The following is a 24,963-nucleotide window of genomic DNA, read 5'->3' on the forward strand; positions in this document are numbered from 1 at the left end:
AAATCCTATTTTTTTATTTGATTCTGTTTAACATTTTATCTTGTTAATTGCTGTGTTTTGAATTTTTTTTTGAATTTCCATTTAGTTTTTCAAATACAATATGAGAAGATATTTAATTTTGTGTAATATATGGGTGGATCAAAATTAGCCTTCAATATTTTGATAAATTTATATCTTTTTCTATGTGAGTCTTGATTTGTACCTCAGTGTTGCTAAACCAAAAGGACATTTGTGTAAGTAGCAAAAATCTATGAAAACTTTCAATAGACATAATTCATGTCACGAAACTTGAAGAAAACTTGACTGTTTCAATACGTAAATGCATTATTGTCATATACCATATTTGTCAATCAATTACAATAATTACGTACACATAAAAATCATAGAATCGGAAGTATTGTAGGTTTTAAAAGAAAATATAGCCAGAATAAAATGCCAACTACGATTAAGGGTCGAAATTAATATAAGATCACGAACCATTTTCCGTGAACCGCATTAGTTAACATTTTTAATCCGTCTATTGTTTAGAGGGCAATAAAAAGAAATTATTCTCCTTTTCATACAAAGTAAAACAAACACGGATCGATATGTAGGATCGAATATTGATTTCTTCATTTAGTACTAATTTTAGTGATGACTAGAAAAATTGTATGTAAAAAAAATACAGACCTATTCTCGATCCACTCCGTTATGTAACCACCATAGTGTCAATCGGGCTGGACCGCATTGCTCTGTAATGAAGCAGCCACTATAAACAATATTAATTCCACGTGAAAAAATTCTATCAAAATTATTTTTTTCTGGTTTTACTTAAAAACTATTAAATTAATTAAAAAATATTTCACTAATAGGTATTTACATTATCGAGTAGGTAAGGGCTTCTATTAATTGCACACAAAGACATTCTTAGCATACATTAGATTACTCTGAGGGTGTCTAGTAAAGTTTTTGCTATTTTTTATGCCGTATCTACCATACTTGTATTTAGAGAATTGTGTACTTCTGCATTATACTATCCATTGTGAGGTTCGCCCACCAGTCTATCCAGCTTGTGTGACGGGTGTAACGTACTTGTTCTTCAAGATATGTCCTCATCAATATCATGTGCTCTAGTATAGCTCTAGTATAGTTATTTTTAAATCAATTTAATTGAGTTGTATATTGTGTATGTATATTCTTATATTACTAGCAGTTAAAAAAAAAACTTGATAGGGGTATGAAAAATAGATATTGGCCGATTCTCAGACCTACTGAATATGCTCACAAAATTCCATGAAAATCGGTCAAGCCGTTTCGGAGGAGTATGGCAACGAAAACTGTGACACGAGAATTTTATATATTAGATTTAATTACAGCAAAATACAAATAACAAAATGAAATGTAATTAACCATTGTTATGTTTCTTAGTATTGTACATTGTCGTCTCAAAGCTTCACTGATCATTTTAAAGAAAGATATAGAATAGATTATCAATAGAAAAGACATAGATAGACAATCTGTTCTAGATATAGTTAATATGTAAGCCGAAAAGTCTTGCAGCAAACGGTTTCTTCTATATATGTGTGCTACTTTCATTAATAATAATTTATCACAATTATATTAAGCGTAAAAACCGTTACGTTAAACGCATACTACGCTATCATATACTTGGCATTAATATAAATGAGAAAATAACTCTACGTTTTAAGATAAAGAATTATCTTGTAACTTGCGTTAACTGCTCCGATTTAATTACTCGCTTAATTTAAATAATCATCTCACTTTGATTTTATTAATGTTTTACTTTTGATATCACTCGGATTTTTACATATCTTTTTTTAACTTGTGCCATTTTTTATGTAATTTTAATAATTTCGTTATGTTTTCTATGTTTTTCTTTAAACTCGGCAGCGCATCTGCAATTCCTGTGTCTAGTGTTGCTGATGTCCACGGGCATCGATGATCACCTTGATGTTCCCGCCGCTCGTTTGCCCCCTTCTTTTATAAAAAAAAAAACTATAATTTTGCTGATATATCCGTTGTGCCAGTATTTAAATAATTGAAGCGAAAATTTGTATCCCTTTTTTAACATAGACGTATGAAAACTAGTTTTACTGTATCAAAAAGATATTAGTGTTATTTTTCTATATTGTGCGTATGCGCATCTTTTTCTGTGTGAATGTTGACGGCTTTATTCATAGTAATATAATGAAACAAGTAATCAGTACTGTTATAATTTTGGTCGGTCACGGTAAGGTGGGCACCATAACGCTATCCTAACCGATTCGGACGATGAATTATTTGTACTAAATGAATCGTTTTACAAAATTTTATGGTAATATTTAAAGTAAGCATTAACTTGTTACTTACTTAAAATTCATAATCTTTAGTATTATTTATAATTTAAGCAAATTTTTTTAGAACCATTGTATTTTTGAACTCGACAGCAAACTACAGTTCGTATTTGGCGAATGTCAACTGCTGATCGTAATATGCCGATCTCTTGAAGCTATTGATAGTGACTACTTAAATCAGTCCGTGTATGGCGGCTTTAAGTAATCAACTTAGAATGTAACCGTTAGTTTAAACACATACAGCAAAAAGTATAAAATAGTTGTACTTTACTTGGAAAAAATTCAAAACAGGAATTTCTTGATTAGTGTATTTAGAAAAAGAAGTAGAAAATCTATGAAATATTAGTAAAGTTGCGAGTTAACAGCGCATTCTTTATCGTTTGTTTATTTCAAGTTAATCAAGCGCGAATAATTTATGAAGTAGCGTATGTAAATTATAATGGTAATTACTAGGTAAATAATCAATTCGTAATATACTCGTATTGAGTATATCTACAGTATGTAATCAACATTCGTATAATATCATCAAAGAAAATACTCTTAATTTTCTGTCTGTCTTTTCTGTCTTTTTGTTTCTTAATTCTCTTCCAATTTCATATTTAAATGACCTATATTTAGCACTCTCTTTTCGTAATACGATTGTCTTTCAATTTGTATAATCAAGGTTTATAGATCTCCAAAAAGACACATTAATCTTTTTGTGTTTTTTTATGTTTATTGTTTTAAAACTGTTAATATTTTTATTTAAATAATATAATTATTTTTATTTATAGACAGCACTTGTGTTATCAATGGTTAAACTTTAATCTAAAATTCAATTACAAACTTCATATCTATACAAGGATGAGTTTAGACTCAATAGTTAAAAAATTAACTAAAATAGGAAATGGCTAAAACACTCTCGCTCATTGAGCGACGGGCCACGTCCGCGAAATAATACCAGTCCCACTCACCCTGATGAAGATCCCCCGATGGGCTTGAAACTAGTCGGTGCCGACACCGGACAAATGTACGTGAGTGTTATAGTCGTTCTCCATGTTAGTTAATGATAATGTCTCACGATAGTTTGAATAGTAAAATTACTTATTTATAATCTGTTTTACTGACAATTTCAAAGTTTTTATACCATGTAAAAAATAATAAAAGTAGGGTAAAATTATTATGCGTTATCTCAAAATCTTCAAGAGTATCATAATAACTACAAAAAAGCGAATATAACGAACAGTAACTAAATACGCAATAATGTATACTAGACCGTAAAGATTAAAAATCAGTTAAGCATTTTTTAAATATGTAAAAAGATCCATAAACATGTTGATATTTCATAAACGAAGCAATGAAATTGTAATATTGTCGGAATATAAACAACAAATAATTGTCAAACAGGTCTTTACCGAATAGTTTTGTGGCCCTTAAAATATTTGCCGTAGGAGAAATTTGAAGTTTCACGCATCAGCTCTGTCAGTACGTATGTACGAGGTCGGCGGCCGCTTTCCCAAGCGCGCCAAGTTGCCCAAACTAGTGGGCGCTTTGAGATCGAGATTTGAGTCTTTAATTACAATTTCGCTGTTCACGCACTCCGCCTTGCTTAATGTTCGGACCTTGGATTTATTGTTTAATACAACAAGACGCTAAGTCCCGTGGCTCTGATGTTTTTTTATTTTTATTGCGTATTTTTTCTAAAAGGCCAGTGTTACTGAGTTAAGAGTTTTAAATTGAAAAAAAGCAATTTAATTACTAGCATTAATGTTATTTTGGCGCCAACTAGTATAGCGTGGACAATACTTTTTGAATGACTTTAGATGTCTTATTGATTGCCACGAAATTAAATACAATATTGTATTTGCACAATATAGGAAATACTAACTTCATAATCGTTAGAAAACCATTTCGTTCTCTCTACATGATTAAATATACGAACCGTTAAAACTCGCTAAAATAACTACGTAAAAAAGCTGTTTAAGACTAAAAAAACAGATTTATAGCTATAGCTGCATTCGAAATATAAGGTAAGATATCTTCCAACAGACCATAGTCCGTTTTACTGTAGCACTCTATCAGCAATCAACAATGTTAAACACCTAATGGGCCTGATTAAACAGCCATGAATATACCTTATATGGTGTAAAGTAACGCTTGATAGCATCGCGTAGAGAATTTCTTCAGTACACGTGATTGAATGCACGCTAGACAGTTTTTCTCCTGGTGATAATCAAGCGGAACGTCTATAAATATTATCTTTTAATCCACATGCAGTAAAGTACCCATGTTTACGAGTTACACAGATCCAACCACAGTGCAATTACAATACAAACTGTTAACTGATGAACTGATTGTTCTAAATGTAACTTTAAATATACTGTATAAGATAACACGATGTGTTCATAATTTGTATTTAATCGTATTATGTTTCGCAACTAACCCCAATGACTAGACCCTTAGTACTCGTACTAAATGTTTTTGACACTCACACAATATATGAAAAATCAATGTACCAACACGATTAATTGATACTAAAAATAATTCATCTACTTTTTGAGGGACTACTACTCTCTAAAGGTCATTGGATATTTTTAATATCATGAGGTGGCAAACAAGCAAGCGGCTATTGGAATTTGTTGGAATAGCGTAGCGATCGCTGCCCATAGACATCCGCAATTGCAGATGCGTTGCCTACCTTTAATCTACGGAGGAGGGGACGTACAGGAAGATGTAATTTCCTCATTCTATGCGTCACCTCCTCCGTCAAATCCACTTTCCACAGCTTGTTGTAGGTAACTTTAAAGAGGACTCAAATTAGGTCTTCAACACGCCCTCGTATTCCTATATTTACCCAAACATTAAGCAGTAAATAAAATGTCTAATTATAATTCTTCTGTTAGATTATAATAAATTTAAAAATAATAAATTGGTAGATGTAATTTTAAGATACATGTTTGTTGATTATCCTTGCCTGCAGCGAGTTGGGTCTTAGTATACTCTATCATGACAAACTAGTCTTACGAGTATCCGCGTGATAACTATTAATGAAATTATTCATTAATAGTGGTCGTTTACACGGACGGCTTTGAGTGCTAATTAATTTTATATCACATCTGGAACCCTACTGTGTAGCACTAACTAGATGCACCATTGAAATGAAACTAATAAGTATTTTTAAGAACCGTCTAGATATGGGTATGAACTTTATATTAACAGTGGTACAGAAGTCACGTTGTATATATGTTGGTCGCTTCTAACGAAGCTACGATATGTGACGGTCTAACATTCTGAATGGATGTTCCAAAGAAGTTACAATGTTACAGATTGGTCTATACCTTAGAAGGATTAAGTATTTAACATTTGTTTCATTTAATAAATTGCTTTAAATAAAGCTCTATTTTTAAATTAGTTACAAATAATTTTTCTCGACAAAATTATTTATATCAACGTAAGATTAATAAATAACGTAAAATTTGTAAATATTAATGTTACAATTAATAAAATAATAAACAGCCTTGAATTTACTTATCAGTTATTAAAATGTACACGGATTTTAGTAACTCCATTAGTGAGTTAATTAGACGACGTACTTCATGTGGAGAAAACCTTCGTACGTATAAATCTCCTGCTTGTTGGAGGTTAATTGGCCGTCACATGACCACTGCGGCTGTAAAGCCTCCAAATCGTGGCCATTGGCCAACGCACATTGTTTTGAGGGCATATCTAAGCACCACTGCCTTTCTACATTTTAAAACAGTTTATTTTATAGTACAAGGTGGGCAATGAGCGATCGGAAACCTGGTACTAAAATAGCGAAGTTCTGCAATATGTTATATGAGAAAGGAGAGAGGCATAAAAAGGATGTTTCTCTTTTCTATATATCTCCAAATCCATTTCTGCTGCTGATATCTCTACTTTAGTTGTTATTTAAGTATATAACTTCTATATGTATGTAGATACCTGAAGCGAAACAGTTTTTTAACTTTGCCGTGTGTTTTTACAGGCCGTAGAACAAAGTACAGAACAATGTGTGACTGTGCTGTACGAAAGCGCCACGGCAAAGTTTTGACTTTGAAGAATTAATTGGCGTAACGAACGAGGATTTTAATTACGTTCAAACCAAACGCCGGTGGAAACCAGCCGAGATCTTAGATAGAGCGTTTGGAGACAAGACTAATTAAATTATAAAAAGGAATTTAAATTTCTCGAATATCTCTATTAAACGTATACATATGCGAGAGCCGACGGAAATTGTTATGCAAGAAATAGTTTAGAACATATAAAATGCCAAGTGTGAATAAGTTTATTCGATTCACTTAAGTTGTTTTGTTTTAAAACTCGTCGTAAGATAAACATCTGATTGCGTTTCCCTCGCGGCTAGTTTTGTTCGGACGTAAACTAGTACTATCTTAGTTTTTTACTGGTTTGTAATCTTATGGCCCTTGTTACGTAGCCATGATGTTTGGGCCATTACACCGCTATGCAGACAACAACATTAAAACTGTGCAACCGACTGTAACGACTAAAAGGCTTTTATTTTTTTATGGATGTTGCTTGCAGTTAGTATGAAGGGTGATTGATCCCGTTAGTTGGTAATTACACGACGTTTTCAAAAAATTATGTTTTAAACAACGATATTACCCTATAAGGGGATAAGTAACCTTGAACCACGAAAAAAAAATCTGTTTTTTTTTAATTATACGTACGAAGGTAGAAAAGTGGTTTTACAGTGTTCTGCCATTTCTTATAATTCGATAAGATACTTTCCACTTCCAAATACTTAAACGGATTAAAACAAACAATAATTGTCATCAGCTAAGTGCGGCCAGATTATAGTCCGACCAGGTAGCGTTGATATTAGCTGTCAGACGTCAGTCTAGTAACACTGTCACTAAGCTTCATTCTATCTCAATGCCCCAACATTCGTTGCTCATTGACGTCCGCCTTAATTCTTACCGCCTTGAAGCTAATGCGACCCAACACTTCCATGTTGTGGACATTAAAAACAAATAGAATCGCCGAACCCAAATTATCTGTTAATTATTTGATTTGACTGGAACAAGTTTTTGTCGCGTGCTGATTTATAATTAAAAAAGTGTACGTACGTTTTTTGATCATAATAAAATAGAGTTTTAATTTTTTTTTCTATACCAAGGAATTTATATACGAAAATACACAGAAAAGATTAGATGTTGCATCACATTTTCCTTTAACTTAAGAACGTCGAATAAATGTATAAATTTGAATCGTTAACCGAAAAATACAGTGGACCTGCAGATTACAAGTCAAGTACTTAACTCCTGAGCTACTGACGCTCCTTTTTTGTTACTAGGTACTTACTTTAGTACCTACCGTTACGGAAGAGCATTGTAAAGCCCGCTACCCACCATCAGTTTCAAAGTAAAGTTAAAACTGAAGATTTGTACGCATAATTTGGCAGTTAAGACTGAAGGTGGGTAGCGGTCTTTAGAAACATAACGTTTTCACGTTGGAAGTTAATTTGTTTAGATAATGAAATCTGGTCAGTGAGAGTGTTTTCGCTTTCTCCCAACCAATTTGCATAACCTATAATTGTTTATCAACGTGAACTATGCTAAATTACGTACAATTTTAATATGTTTAAAACAAATTAACTTAATTTGTTTAAGTATTAATATATATAAAGATTTGTTTAATTAAATTGTTTTAAAACAATAATTTAAATTTTTCAAGCAATTAACTGTTTTAAATTTTTTTTTACAAACTGCAAATTTACATTTTACATAAATATTTGGTATAATTAGATTTTGTTTCATAAATAAATGCCTATTTAAAATGATATCATTTCTTTTATTACGATGTTAGAATTCGTCATGTCGTCTTGGAATTATAAAGAAAGTGTTAAAATTAGTAAAGTTTTAGTTTTAGTTGTAACTTTTTTTCGATCGACGAAATGTCATTTCAAAGCAAGCCTTATTATATGTTTTTAAACTTCAGTGTGAATAAATTCAAATTGATTTAAACAAAGATTCTTATCAATTCTTAAAAAATATATTTAAAGGCATAAATAGTCGAAATCGTAGGCGTAAAACGAAATTTTACAGATGACAATATTTTTAATTATGCAACACACATAATTAGTGGACAGTGACAAATTAGAAATACCTATTTGCCTATTTATTAATTTATTCAAGGACATAATGTAAAAGGAGGTTATTTTCTACTGTAGACAATATTTTATATTTTCAATTCTTGCTTTTAATTTAAAACGATCAAAAAATTTAAATATTCTTCTTTCGTTAAAATAACTTAAAATTAATTTTAAATATTTTTTATTCCTATGGGAAATAAATCACGTTTTACGATTTAAAATTCACTTAAGTATAAAAGATTTTTATGACCATAATTTATTTCTTTTTTTGACTTCATTTATTTGAGAAAATTTACATGAATATTTCTAAAAAATATATATTAGGTACAGTTAAAGTCATTAAATTTATTTCCTGAAGAAAATATTTTTTAATTTTATTTAAAAAAAGAAAAACATATTAAAATGTAAATTAATTATATCACACGTATTAAAATGAATTAAGAACTCGACAAAAACATATGTTTGAAGCATTCTACGAAATAATATCATAATAACATTTTTAATTTCAATACCTTACTTTTATATATTTACCGTATATTAAAGAAATTTTATAAATATTTGTCATCGTTTTTTCGAAGTATAAGCAGATTTTAAAGAATGTTAACAAATAACTGTGTTACTTAAACAAACATGGTGGACAATAGTGAGAAGCACAGGCGGTAGCTACCGCAAACATATCGAACCCGTAAAAAGTAAAACCGCAAATGGCAATAACTGTACGGGCGTGGCAGTTCCGACAACGTGCAATTATGCGCCTTTAACACTCGCCAACCGCCAAATTAACATTTCATGAATATTATTTAACTTTTTCTTCATTATGATAATTCGATTGCAATGCGCCGAGTTCTGTTGCCCTAGAATTAAGTCGAGAGCAAAAAAAAAAACTCGGGTGGATCTTTAGTGTGAATTTGCATACATTACAATATGAATTTGTACCCAGTGGCACAGAGTAAAAAGAATATAGGAAGCTGAGCGGCGCGTGCGCAAGTCGGGTGTGATGGGAGGGAATGCAAATTGTTGTTTACCTTCACATTTCCATAAACGTGTCAACTTTGCGAACTCCGCACACTCGTTTGTCCATAACTTATGTTTGAGAGAATTAAGCTGCGAGCAATTAGTAATGTGCGCTGCGCAGTGAAAGAAAAAGAAAGTCTTTCTCTACGCATTAACTTATGTTCACTTTACTTTGTTGGACGGTTTCTGGAAGGTTAACCAATATTAGCATAAACGTGTGACGAACCTGAGATGATCATCCCACTGTACATCTTCAATACAATATAAAGAATATTGCGTTAAATAATACGATAGTTAATTTTAATTACTTGTCATCAATGTACCAACGCGACTTCCAAGAAATCATAACATAAACAAGATCATATTTTGTAGTATATTTGTATATTATTCCTCCCTTAAGAAAACGTGCATTAGTGATAATCTTATATTATAAATAAAATTAAGTTTCAAATTCCGAACAGTATTTACATTTTTTTTACTTTTTTATTTCGTTATTTGTTATAACAAGCTTATTGTAGAAGTAATAAGTTTTTTGACCGCTATAACAACCATGCTGACTAGAAACTAGTTTCTAACACAAGAATTAACCTATTTAATTTGTTATATCTTAGACTGCGAACTAATTCATTGTTTAATCTAAAACAGATAAAACAAACTGTTAACGAGTTGATAACTTTGAAATATCGTATCTAAATATTTTATTACTTAAACGTACAAGAGGAAAGCGATGACACAAATATGACCAAGAATTTCTACTGCCAAAATCTAACAAAATCATAATATTGTTATCCCTTTCTTTTTCTTTGAATAAAGAGAGATAACAATATGTTTCATACGAGAGTTTCGTTAGTGCGAACGCAATGATAAAATCATTTCATACCCGAGTATCGAACACAATCCGCGATTAGACCGATTCAATTATGTCGAGTGGACATTCGAAGCAAAACCAGTAGTCGAGCCTTCAGGCCTATGCAAATGCCCGCTTCTGCGTTACGTACAGTAAGAGAACCGCTTCTGGTAATTTCCACTTCGTTCCAGGCTATTTTATTTATATTAGCTATAACACAACCAAGTTTAAACCGTTTCATGTACGATCGAGCTTTTAAGATTTAATAACATGAATGTTTAAAGCATGATATTAGTAGAATTAGTTTTTTAATTTGACGTATAATAATTGTCTGGTTAAATTTCTTCGGTACAAATTTGATATTTTTAATTCACGCTTAGATTCATTATAAGGCTATTAATTGGGAAATCTGACTTATCTATGTAAAATCATTGTTGTTGAAAAATGAATATTTATTGGTTGAAAAAAAAAAAAAATTATGTGATATTTTCTTTTCGTTACAGGTCAATGACCTGCGTGATATCCAAAATTAATAACCTATGTAGTCGGTGCCTTAAAACGATATTTGGACACTAAATTATTTATCGCTAAGCGTGTGTCATATTCAATGTCCTTAAATTTATTAATAATAACAATTAATATATTTCTTTGCCGTTAATAATTAAATTTAAATAGCCATGCATCTGATTTTATAACGTACAGAGGTGTTAAGTATTTGATACATTGCTTTTTATGGTTTCCCGTCTAATGAATGCAGGTAAAACGATCGTAAAACCGAAATTTTTGAACAGTTAACATTCGTAACGATAGCTCTAAGCGACCGGCGTCCGAAGCTCTTTGTTCATTTGAATTCACCAAATCGTCAGATCGTCTTACAGATAGCTCGCTAAATTATATAGATAAGACGTATTAAACCTCTTTCGTTTCGTTCTTGCTGGGTTTTTGCAACCAAACCCGCCTCCTTCAGTTAAACTTAGAAAATTATAATTACGGCACTTTTTTCTTGCACTCTTCAACTGCTTTGTAATGTAGTGGAATAATTATCGTATGATTTCACGTTTAGAGATTTCAGATTAGATTTAGATTTGTTGATTGTTTTAATATTTATATACTAGGTGTCGCCCGCGACTCCGTCCGCACGGAATTAAAAAAAACATAAAAGTAACCTATGTGTTCTTTCAGACTACATCTATGCCAAATTTCATCGAGATCTGTTGAGCCGTTCTGGAGATACCTTCAAACAAACATCCATTCATCCGTCCAAACATTCGCATTATTTGTAAGATAAGATTTGAATAAATAAAATTTTGCTAAACAAAATTATTCGTACGATCACAGTCTAGGTTTTGTATGGTATGTATGACCTCACTCATTCTTTTCTTTTCTATTATCCTACTTCATTCTTTATGTCATTTGCGAAATATGGCCATCGAAGTAATAGTTGCTTACTACTAGTACTACTAGTGCTTAGTACTAGAAGTAGTAGATGACAAGTGCTACATACATAAAGATCCTTCTACATTAGAACTAATCTCCAAAAGTTCAATAACAAAATAAGGTAAAAACTTAAAAAACTGTATGAAGTATGAAATTAATGTAATATATAATTTGTTTAACATTAGTTATAAAATGTGTGAATACATTTAAAATAATTCCTGAGATTTTATGAATTCAAATTGTCCATTGTTGTTAAATGTACTACAGATAGCATTAATTAATTTGCGTAAAATTATTTTCGGTATATTTTAATGGAATGTTTTTAATATTATGCTTGTGTTTAAGAAGCATGGCTTTGTTTTTGCTGCGGTACGAAGCTCGCTGCGGGAGACACTAATATTTATAATAATATTTGTTATTCAGTTTGTTTGTCTTATTTATTCTAAACTTACCACATATATTAATTCAAATACTTAAATTAATCGTAAATTAACTGATATAAAATGAATCAAGTTGGTTGATAGTAGGGTTAGGTTATAAAAAATCTATAATGTGGCGGTTATGTTTTCCTTCAGCAACGAATCAATTGCTATAAATATTAAGAGTTCATTAAATCTGTGCATCCTTTTCAACTATAGCCATTGGGTCATGGACGCACCTCTATATTTAATTAATTTATTTCATAATAATTTTCATATTTAATTGCACACGAAGCGGAATGTCGCAATTAGTGAGGCAGTTGGCCTTTTTCGTGAAGCAGGATTTTTTTTTATTCTGCAAGTATAAAGTTTGCGCGTCGCGCTTGGCGGCGCAGGCGCACCTCGGGCTAAATAATTTATTGCCCATTTGAAGGAAAATGGGAATTTTTGTGATAAAATATAATTGTCCAAGGCAAAGTGGGGCTTGATTCGCAAGCTGTGGCATTTTGCCTCGATTCGCGTCGTACCTCCGACTGACGCGCAGTTGCTTTGAAGATTTATGACAGTTTTGTAGGTTGACAATGATTTGTTCCATATAAGTACGGACACACTGATATTTATAGTTATTGTAAAAAGTTCCATCAGATTTTATCAATCATGTAGATTGATATAGATAACATACACGGTTAGTTACACATTTAGTTATAACTGGAATTTATAAGTATTAAGCATATTTAAAATTTTTTTTGGTAAGATTGTCACTACAATTGTTTGTTCAAACCCATTGATTTTAGGTAAGAAAATAATGAGGTAACACTAAAGAATTTAAAGGTAGTGTTTGTGACCGAATTCTTCGATCCAACCTTATTGGAACTTCTAAGATATTCTGTGTATAATGTCAAATTTTACTTGTGTCTTACTAAGGTCACCCTACAAGATAACAACTAACGCGTGAAATTATAAGAGATCCACGCACGGGAGTTACAGGCAATTATAAGGTATCAGTGTCGGCTGCGAATAAGGCCCTTCGTACACATGGCAATTTAAATCTTCCAAACCCGGCGATTTTAGTCGCTAAGCAACATACATAGTATCTTGTCATGGAGTACACGTGCACGCGTCGCCGACATATTGTTCTTAAGTGGCCAAAATCAGTCGGTCGCAACCCGATTTTCAAGATCGTTGTGAAAAAAGATAAAACTATTTTGTTCGAAGGCGTTCAAATGTTTAACAAACTGCCGGACGATATAAAAATTTGTAACAGTATTAATGTTTTCAAAAATAAACTTAAATCATATATCATCGCAGAACTGTAATAATCTCTCAATATTATCTACATATATAACTTTGTCATTCCTGTCAATTTAGATTTTCTTCTATAGTTGTGTTAAGGTTTATTTTGTTTTATATTAATCCTGTATTCTGTATCTATATTACGTATTAACCCGCAAGCCTGTATGTTATATCTACTTCTTTTTTTATTTTTCTCATTGTAAGTGAAACATTGTGTTTTTTATGAGAAATAAAGATCTTTAAACCTAAAAGCCGCTACCATTTTCTAGATGGCGGAGCAAATTTATACTGTTGACATGTATTATTATGCCTGTACTGATCGAATAGACGACTCGCGTTGAAGATTCAACGTTGTGTGTACCCAAACGCGGGCAACGCGATACTCGCGACGCAAGGATTCAACAATTGTTTTGAAGATTTACGTTTTGTAAGAATGGCCTAGGTGTTGTGCTTCGATCGCTGACGCCCTGATGCAGGACATGGCCAGCTTTATGTAGAAAAGATAAGCAGAGCATAAATACTTCCCGCTAGAAGATCCAGTTCTTCTGAAATATATTAGGTACCTATGGCATAATCGCACCAACTAATGTTTATATACTTATCAGGTATAAAAATTAGAGATCATGATATCGGACATACGATGTGAAAGTTTAAATGAGTAAAATCGATTGTTAGCTATCGTGGTGTGCTAATTCTTCCATTTATTGTCTTGAAGTCCATTCAACGCAAACGGGCGTTGGCTCACCAATACCTTGTATAGCTAAGAAAAAATCACCGATACTGAATAAAAACAGGTAATTACAGATCTTCATTTGAGCGTGATGAGGTGGCGGTTTTTGCCCACGTCGCCGCGGACCGTTGCCCACGCGAGTGGGAAACTATTGCGAAAACTTTGCCCATAAATAACTAACATACCACCCATGACACGTATGTAGCTTTTAGTCCGCAAAATTATCTACCCGGTTGGCTTTTTGTGCACTCTATAATTACCGCTTTCAAACCGTAAGCGCTTTTTCCGCTAAATTATACATTGAAACAAATTGATTTTGTAAGAATATAATTAAAATTGTATACACCTGCTTTTTTAAGCTTCTCTAAGTTATTACTTAACATATTTTAACATCCAAATATATTGTAAACAAAACATTTATATATAAGAATCGTAATTCATCTGTCGACTGAAGTAACCTTAAGTGAAGTTCAAAGACGTGTGAACTTGTTCAACACATTGTAACGTTGGTTTTCGCTTGCGCGGCGATTTCGTTACGCTAACCGTTAAATAAACAGCCACAACAGATCGTTAACCACGTCATTAGTCGGCACGCGATCTACAAAATGAATATTTAAATCAATAATTATATACAGAAGTCGTTTAGCTACCGATACTTCAATGAAGACGTTGGTAATTCGTTGACAGATCTGTCAAAGTGTTTTTGACTTTTTTGGTATATATACTAACTTATACGAAAATTCACTAATAACCATCGTTTGATTTTCTATTGAGTGAATATAACGCATTTTGTAAGCAAGGAAAATTAATGAACTATTTATAATTTTAAAATTAAAAAAAAAAATGGTCGTCTAATTAGCAGTATTAAAACTTAGGTTTTAAACCTAAGTTTGTTAAATGACGTTAAAAATCTTTTTGTACTGTTACAAAAAGGAACTAATTCCACGTTTAGTTGTTACAAGTGAGGACAACAAACTAACACCGTTACAAATACGTTTTATATCGAAATTGTGTGTACGCGGGGCGAGGTCAATAAATAAAACACCTGATGTACCTACACACTAGATACGGGAGATATCCGATATGTGGCGGACTAACGAGCGTTTTAAACTTCGAGTTTTGTAAAAAAATAATTTTGTAACAAACGCGCCTAGAATATTATCTTAATATATATCTTAAGTCTTCTTGAATGAAGAAACTTATTAATACCAAGTTGTAAAATTTACTTTGAGTTAAACCCATACTCAATGACTTTATTAAAGCATAATAAGATGACAATTAAATCATATTCAACAAATATGTGTAAACTTCTAAATTAATAGCCTGAAGTAGAAATTTATTGTAGAAATAATATTGAAAATTATTAGTTTAGATTTAATAATTATTAGCAGTTGCCCACGACTTCGTCCGCGTGGAATTCACAAAAAAATCTAGTTATATAGTCTAACTCACTCAGGGATAGTGAAGCTTCCCAACAGTAAAAGGTTTTTTCAAATCGTTTCAGTAGTTTAGGAGTCTATTCAATGCAAACAAACGATCAAATCTTTCTTCTTTATCTTATATATATAAAAGAAAGTCGTGTTAGTTACACTATTTATAACTCAAGATCGGTCGAACTGATTTTGCTGAAAATTGATGAGGAGGTAGCTTAGAACCAGGAAACGGACATAGGATAATTTTTACCCCGTTTTCTATTTTTTATTCCGCGGTCAGAGTCGCGGGTAAAAGCTAGTTATAGATAAATTATAAAATTTATTGGCTCAAAATTTACTTTTTTATATTAAAAAGTTTGATAATAGATAACTACACTCTATTCAACTTATATAAGGCTACAAACGTTTCTTATCTTCAATTCTTTCGAGCGTCTTAACCGTCCGTTTGGTGAGGTTACCTAAACATGTCGACATTTTGAGAGAACATGCCCAAAGCGGTCGCCCGTCTCGTAATTACACGACATCACACCGACTGTAATGAAAACGCATCTTTATGCGGCCGATACGCGATAAACCTAAAACGTTCAGAGATATATACTCGTATACTATGCCGCCGTGATAAAAACCACGCGGCCTGATCGCGCGACACAAAAAATCACTTTACTTTTAAAATAACATCTTTAGAAATCCAACATATTTACTGTACTCTAAATGGAGATCTTTGAATGTGTAAAAAACAAATACTTCACTCCCAATGAACTAAATAGTTCAACTGTATTTATTTTTTGTACAAGTATTGTAACACTTTTTAGATCAAACAAGCTATGCAGTGCAATGCTAGATATTCCACAATGAGATATGCTTCTCATTCACGACTGTCTATGGTTTGATAGCAATGTCTCAATATTATTTAACCATAGACGACTGCTGACGTCAAATTAACGATATTTATAATGATGCATTATACTAAATAAATTATGTAAAGACAATGAAAACTCACTTAGAAAGAATCTTGTACTTTTTTGTCTTAAATTTACTCGGATATATATTTAATACTTTGTGAAATTTGTAGCAATAAGATTGCTACAAGAAGTGTGCAAAAATTACAAACTATATTTACCGCCATTGACTTGAGGGAAAAGACTTGATAGCCCCTCGTATTTAACGTCCATTATCATTCCTTACACTAAAGGGAATGACAATCAATGTACTTTATTGATTATAGCTGTCGTAAGTATCTAGAAGTTTGTGTTGGCAATTGTTGTTTTTGTTATGTACTTATGTAACATCAGCTGCCGATGGGGTTATGCGTTTTCCATCAACTCGCTTGTTCTCCCACTTATTTTTCCCACGCGTTGACTCTCGTGGTTATAACGCGGTACAAAAATTGGAGAATTATATTGATAACATAAATAGGTAAAATTTTGATTTGTTAGGTTTTTAACCACTAAGAGATGAACGCAATAATACGACTATATGTATCTAAATTGATGGATGTTTGTTTGAAGGTATCTCCGGAACGGCTGAACGGATCTTGATGAATTTTGTCACAGATGTGGAAAATAGTCTGGAAGAACGCATAAGCTACTTTTAATTTTTTTTTTTAATACCGGACGGAGTCACGGGCGACAGCTAGTTAGCAAATAAAGTGGCAAGGGATAGACTAGAACAAAATCCCATAATTATTGTGCCCGGTAGCAACGACATCGGGCGTATTGTTTTTGCGCGGCGCGGCGCGGGACTTGTTTTAATTGGCTCAAGGAACTACGCTCTGGCGGTTTCGACTGCCCTCTCACACATACCTCAACTCATGTCCCGAATGACACATTATTTATAATTGAATTACATAATATACAACTGGTAGAGGTAAGAAAATAATCAAAAGCTCAAAACGAAACTCACTCTATTTCAACTCAATAACCTTTTTTGCTTACCAGCGGTATTTTTAATTAACATTTTTAAACCATTTCTTTAACCGATCTAAACATGGTAATACTAATTGAAAACCACAATCTATTATAACGAGAGTGATCGAATCTTACTAATATTATAAATGATAATCTTTAGATGGATGGATGGATGGATGTATGGATGTTTGTTTGAAGGTATCTCCGAAACGGCTGAACAGATCTAGATGAAATTTGGCACAAATGTAGAACATAGTCTGGAAGAACACATAGGCTACTTATTAATTGTCTTTTTTTTATTTCCGTGCGGACGGAGTCGCAGGCGACAGCTAGTAGGTTTTTCTTTCTCTTTCTCATCTCTTTTTTCATTATCCATAGACCAATGTAGAACGACTGATACCAAATAGAGTCGCGCTGTAGAAAGTAGCGAGCAAATTGGCAGCTACAAGCGCCACTTGATATATTCATTACTTTAAATTAGTTCCCGGCACGTTCGCAAACGCATCACATAACCTGCACCTTCGTATATCCTGCTTAATACACTAATATCAATCTTAGTACTAAAAGAATTAAGTTTAAAATAGCTTGATTGTGACTAACGATTGTTTAATACTTCGTATCACAGTTTGTGGTAGCACGCGAGTTCTTACTCATTAATAAATAATCAGTTAGCTGACAGAGTTTAATCGTAAGGATCGGGTTTTGCGATTTATGTATCGCTTTTTATATTTTATCCCCTTACAAAAAGAGAGAAAGTGGCCGAGGCAATTTGTTAATGATGTTATTCTTGATCAATGGCATTTTATTGCTTCAAGCGTGTACAATAAATTTTATATGAAAATACTAGTGCATGATTCTTGCGTGCAAATAATAATCTAAACATTTTCTTGTGGGTAAAATAAATTTAGCCCTTTGGCTAATACGATACTTCGTTACTATCATGTTTAAGATGTATTCTGACAAATGTTTAATGACTATCTATCTAGTCAGCCTCGTAACGCCCACTGCTGGGCATAGGTCCACCCCCAAAGATCGTCACGATGATCGGTCCTGTGCAACCCGCATTCAGGATACTTCGGCAACTTTGACCAGATCATCGGTCCATCTTGCGGGAGGCCGCCATTCCAGTACTTTGCGGCCCCATCAATTATTATTGACTACTCTTTGTAAATAATACAATAAAGGAAAATTAAGCAAAAGAAAAGAACAAAAACAGCATGAAAATTTATAAAAATATTTTGAAAAAAAAAAGTTTTGTGTTTGAATCGAGACAAAAAATGTAAAACAAACTGATGTGCATTACAGCTATATTTATATTTTACTTTTCGTTTAATTTTTTTTTATATGTAGTAATTTCCTTACTCTTAAAATAATTAAAAAAATACATTGACCGCAGTAGTATCATTATCACTCACATTGAGTATGCTCAGCATGCGATAAGTATGTTTAAATTTGCTTAATCCAAATAATAAATTACGTTTATAAATAATATTAACATGTATAATATTGTTGATGTAAATATTATCGTCAAAGATTAGCATTCATAAGTATTGAATTCGTTATGTCGAGTATCCACGCGCCTTGTTGTCAAACAGTTCGGTGAGGCGCATTAGCAACCCATAAATTACAGGGATAAACGAATCCAACCCGAACCTACCGCAACCCATGGCCCTGATGAATATGCAAAGCGGAAACAAAACCCGCTACTTCACCTGACTGCGTTGTTTTAATCTTTCAAACTATATTTCAGCATCAACAAAGGTCTAGATAATACTGTAACTGAATGATATGAAATGTTTTCTAAATTATCGAGAAATAATAGTTATACTGCTGAATAAAAGGGATAGTTAGAGATAAAAGTTAACATTACAATAAATAAAGTTTATTGGCTCAAGTATGACTAACTAACATTCCCTATTAATCTTTTTAAAAATGTGTTTTATTTAAAAATCCGTCGAAAATTTTAATACAAAATATTTTAAGTTATTTCTGTCCATGAATTAAAAAAACACAACACGTATTTTTAAAAGAATAGACAGTTTTTTTTTGTAATTTGCTTAATAACCTAGTTATACTGACTAATTAACCTATCTCATAGAGTTTCATAATAGCCAACAAAAACTGGCGTATTTATAACTGGTCGAAACAAGCTTTATTTTTTTTAACGGGTCAATTATAAATATATTAAGTTTGGAAATAATTAAAGCTATTCCGGTGTTAATTACAAAGCATTTTGTTCCTATGTTAACATGTGCAAATCGTCTTTCATTATAAACCGTGAGTGCAATCGTCCTCGTCGTATGACCATACTGCCACTCTCTTAAAAAAAAATATATATTTATTTTTGCAACCCACTGTAATGATGATTAAAGTTGTTTTTACAAGTTGTAATATAGAAACACCGTTTATAACGTTTTATTATTGTGTGTGCGAGACGCGACGCGACCGCGAAGTCCTCAAACACTCGCCCTGAAGATGGACCCCCGACGGCTCCGAAACTAGTCGGTGCCGTCACCGGACGATCACACCTGAGTTAAGCCGTTCTTAATTAATTAATTTGGATTATATAACAATTTTCTGAAATACATCTAGGTTATTAACATGTATAATATTGTTGATGTAAATATTAAGATATATGTATTATATCTATGTTAGTATTTAGTGAAACATAGAACTGCGAATAAAATACAATACATCTTAATTGTCTTGTTTCGGTTCTCTTCATACTTCTGAGTAGTTGTTAATCAATGTAAAGATTTTACAAAACATTCTACTTGCTTTTACCATATTCGGTTAAAATATGTGAGAGTTTGTTTCTATTCATCGTTTGTTTACGAAACACATTCTGTAGTGGCGCGTGGCGGAGGAGTTAATTGCCGTCCGACTGCGAGCTGTGAGCTCAGAGCCGCAAGCTGTGAGCTCTATTCAAATAAGACAAAAAAAAAACAATCTCACACGTTACAATTATGACGGCTCGAGTATAATGCGAGGAATTTATTTGAATTACAAATTGAAGCTGCCACCAGACGGTTTTGGCGCGCGGCGAATAAATAATTTGATATTATGCTAAGTGATGAGAGTCGGCTCGACAACCGTCCGACCTTGACATAGACCCATAAATAAGAATATCTTAACCACTCATACATATGGACGGCCGCTCGCACACACAAATATGGTAAGTGCCGGCTTATGAATAAATTTTATTATTTAAAACTCGGAATGTTCATTACTAAAACAAATACTCGTAACGTAGTACTACAGGATGATCTGTTTGCGCGCGAGAGGGCGCTAACCTCGCACGACCTATATATTATGTTTAGTACTCATAGTACCTCCCAAGGCTTTGGATTCGAATGCCTACAGTGGACAAAGCTAAGCAGCTTTAGAACTTATGCTCAAAATATACTCAGTAATTGAGACTGTGTGGCTTTAAAATTCAAATAGAAGAAAGGAAAACATTCCTACAGATTTCATAGATGTACTCTATATATGAATTAACAGAACCTACTACATGCCTACCTTTTTTGATAATAACATAGTAATTTGATCCTTGTTCTCTAGACCATGTAAACCACTAGATCAATTTGGCTAGGAAATCTTTAATTAATTAATATGTTTTAGTAATTATGGAAAAGTTTAATATGGTGTCTCGACGCGCTGTTGATCAGCGCGAGCCGAACTCAAGGTGATCGAGGCCCGCGCCCACACGCCGTGACGTCACTCCGCAGGATACAAAACAATGCCTTCCAACCACCCAATTAAATTCGCATTACGTAATCGATATTTAAAACATCTCTAGTTGTTCTTAGACGTTTTCCTTTGTTTGTGACATACTAAACTCAGTTCTTTATAATCTTCTTATCTTGAAATGTAAGCATGAAATCCCAATTAACAAATATGCTCTTGACGAGCATGACTCCGTTACTTCTACTGGTGGTAATGACATACTACTCAGATCCTGCAAATACCATATGTTTTTAATATATTTAACTAATTTCGTATTAATGGATCGACATCAATGATATCGTTTTTTTAGTAGCTACGCATCAGTACGAATGAACTTCACTTTTGTTTTTAACTTGAAATAGTAATTTCGAAATGGTCTATAAGTAAGGGACACCCTGTACCAGTAAGTTCTCATGCCCGAGGCAAATCACACCGCCACGAACATGCTCCTGACAATAAAAACAAGACAACAATCGAGCGATTCCATTAAAAAAATTCGTGAATACGTAATGCAGCTCAATGCTTGATATTAATATTTATAGGATCGGTCGATTTGAATAGATCTCAGATAGTGCTCGTTAGCGGGTGCGAACGCGTCGATCCTATCTCAATTTGTTTTGTCAAGATTTACTCGTAATTAGCTTATCAAATTTGAGCTTTTATTCGGTCCAATTGTTGCGCATTTTCTGCATTCTAATTAATTTAAACACGTTTATATTTGTCACTTGTCGAACACTATCGGACAAAGCGTATATATGACTATTTATATTAACAAAAGCTGATGATAATTATTGTGGTTAGTGGTACGAACTATCGATCTAACGGTCGTGGGTTCAAATCTCGTCATTCTTGTGTCGTGAACCATAAACTAATTAACTTCAATTGTCTGTTTCTATAATATTTTAATAAGGATTTATTGCCAGTTTAGCTCTCATATTCGATCAATTTTTAGTTTACTTTTTTTAACATATTATCGTTAATTAACACTACTAAACATGAAACCAATACAATATCCTGTTATTTGTTTAAATAATTATAAATTGTGTTAATTAACATCCATTATTTTTTTCATTTAAAGTAGATCAAGCGTTCTGATAGTCGTGAGTGATCTGAGACAGTGCGAGGCGACGCGCAGGAAAAAGCAATCGGCCATTGACGACGTGTGCGTCCGCCATTATAAATATGTATACAACTAGCTTACAATACAGGTTTATTTTTAATTGATAAACGAGAATTACAACTATGTCACGTAGTACAAAATAAATTATTATCTTAAATGACAATCAAAATTTATTACACGATAAGTTATTATCACGTAGAAGACATTAACTCATTCTGCTATTTTCATATATTTTTATAAACAAAATTTTCTGTCACAGATATAAAGACGTTATACGTTATAAAGAAGTTAATTAAAATCAAAATTTTTTATCTGTGAATATTTCTTAACGAAAGTTAACGTTATTGCTATACTGACTTCTAATAAATAAATGAGTTAACTTCTAAGAATAATGTAAATAATTAAATATATAACCTATGTTATAATGATTTGTTAAATTTTTTACGTGTTATATAAATAATTTTAGTAGGAATTGTATTGTTCCCGTGTTCCCAGCCAGCATATCCCGGCTGCCTCCGTGAGGCACGGCGTAACGACAAAAGGAAGGATATGCGTACGTGCCTCACAAAGCTGCGGACGATATTATCCGATGGTTTTTACATCGGCCGTATTAGGAGCGACGCCGGGGCCCAAGACGTGTTCAGACTCTGTAGAGACGCGCTTGTTTATCCACTTTTGTTTATCGGACGAGTTGATAACATCTGCTGAGATCTTGTTGTCTCCAATATCGTCTAGTTAGATCTTAATTTTTTTACATCAATGACGAGTGTACGAAGATCGATCGTTGATGATTCAAGTTAAGAGTGGCCCACCAAGATTGTATGAATGAACTTTGTGGCTTCTTGTATCTATTATCAAATAAACTTAGTAAATAAGTAACGTAACTTATTTCTTTCTAAGATTCATATCGATTATATAAGAAATAACTTAACACTATTTCATCATCTCTACACATGGAGAGTAGCAAATATAAAACGAAGCAGATTGAGTATCGCAGAATGACAAACAAAATTCGAAATCTAAATCTGACAATGTTACATAATGCAATCAGTATCTCGTTTATTTCTAAACGCTACAGACAAATCCTTCTGTCACACACGACAATAGAAATTACATGTCATATTCAAATGACCTTTAGTAAGATAGTAATAAAATTGAAAATGGAACAGTCAAAGTTTTATTATAACATTGGGTTAGTGACAAGATCCGATTAGGTGAGATACGATAATGCTCAGAGTCGATTCGTCGACAATGGTAGGTGGTGTATCGGAACTAGAATCTCTCTCGACAATGTTCCGTAAATACAGAGGTTTATTATGAACGGAGAGATGAGGAGGCTGGAGCGAGATTAGACGAGGTGAGGGCTTTGGCACGACATATGACTCCGTCATCTTTTCTCGGAACTTCACAATATTAGAGATCGATTGTCACCAAGGTCATAGTTTGTAAGAATTATTTATATATTTATATTCTCTCAGATAAATAGATATACTTGAATATATAATTACATTTAACGTTCACGGCTGCATTTAAATCACTTATCTCTTATACTGAATTCTTTGTGTAAATCAGTCTGCTTTACATGAGCATCATCTTCCTTAAAGATTAATATACTATTTTATCGAATTTTGTCAACATTTTAGTTTAAGATTGTCAAAAGTTTCTAGTTCAGAAAGCATAGTCCTGTATTTACACGAACCTAATACGATCGCAGTGTGTCCGGTAAAATGAAATATGGTTTCTGATATTTGATTCCCAAGTTACTTCAAAAGTTACGTCAAAAATATAAAATTAATTTAAACGTTTTTAGAATGTCAAATATTTGTATTATTTTCTAAAGTTTTGTTCACTTAATTTAATGATGGTTTTCCTTTTCTTGTATACTACATTTACAACATGTTAGATTAGGTTAAAGTTTAAAGACGATAGACTTTGGTCTAAGTTTATTAATTTCGTATACTTAATAGCGTCATTTATCTCTCGGAAGTTAAATTATCAAACTAGCACCTGTCACTCGGAAGTTATACGTGGGCAGAAAAGGTCACATAACAAGGTCATGACCGACGCCGAAAATCTAGATAAAGGCCCGACGTGTCCCAAACCGTGGGAGTGGCGAGACAATGCCTATTGTAATACCAACCATAAATTTCCTTACATAATTACCGCAATTAAAACTTTTACGTACGAGTCGTTAGAGTCTACGGCGACATTTCGATCACTGATACATCGGTAAAGTCCCGTTGAGTAACGGAGCTCGGTTATCATGCTCGCTTTGTTTTACCACCTTATCGCAAGGAGACAAATATATTTGATACTCAATCTGATTTATGAATAGACCAATAACTTTAAATTTCGAAATTGTCAACGATATGAATTATGAATTGGAACGGGAAACGTTTAGAACAAGCGTTATAAATTGTTAAGGTGTAACAGTTTAACAAATCATGATTTGATAGTTGATAAAGACGGGATATTCCCTTGTCTTTCTGTCATTTGTATTCATTTGAGCGAATGGGTATACATTAGAATGGTTAGTAGGCATATTAAGTATAGTAATCATTTAATTTAAAATCAGTCTCCTCCGTAAACCGG

Source organism: Papilio machaon, chromosome 6, assembly GCF_912999745.1.
Source record: "Papilio machaon chromosome 6, ilPapMach1.1, whole genome shotgun sequence".
Classification (NCBI taxonomy): domain Eukaryota; kingdom Metazoa; phylum Arthropoda; class Insecta; order Lepidoptera; family Papilionidae; genus Papilio; species Papilio machaon.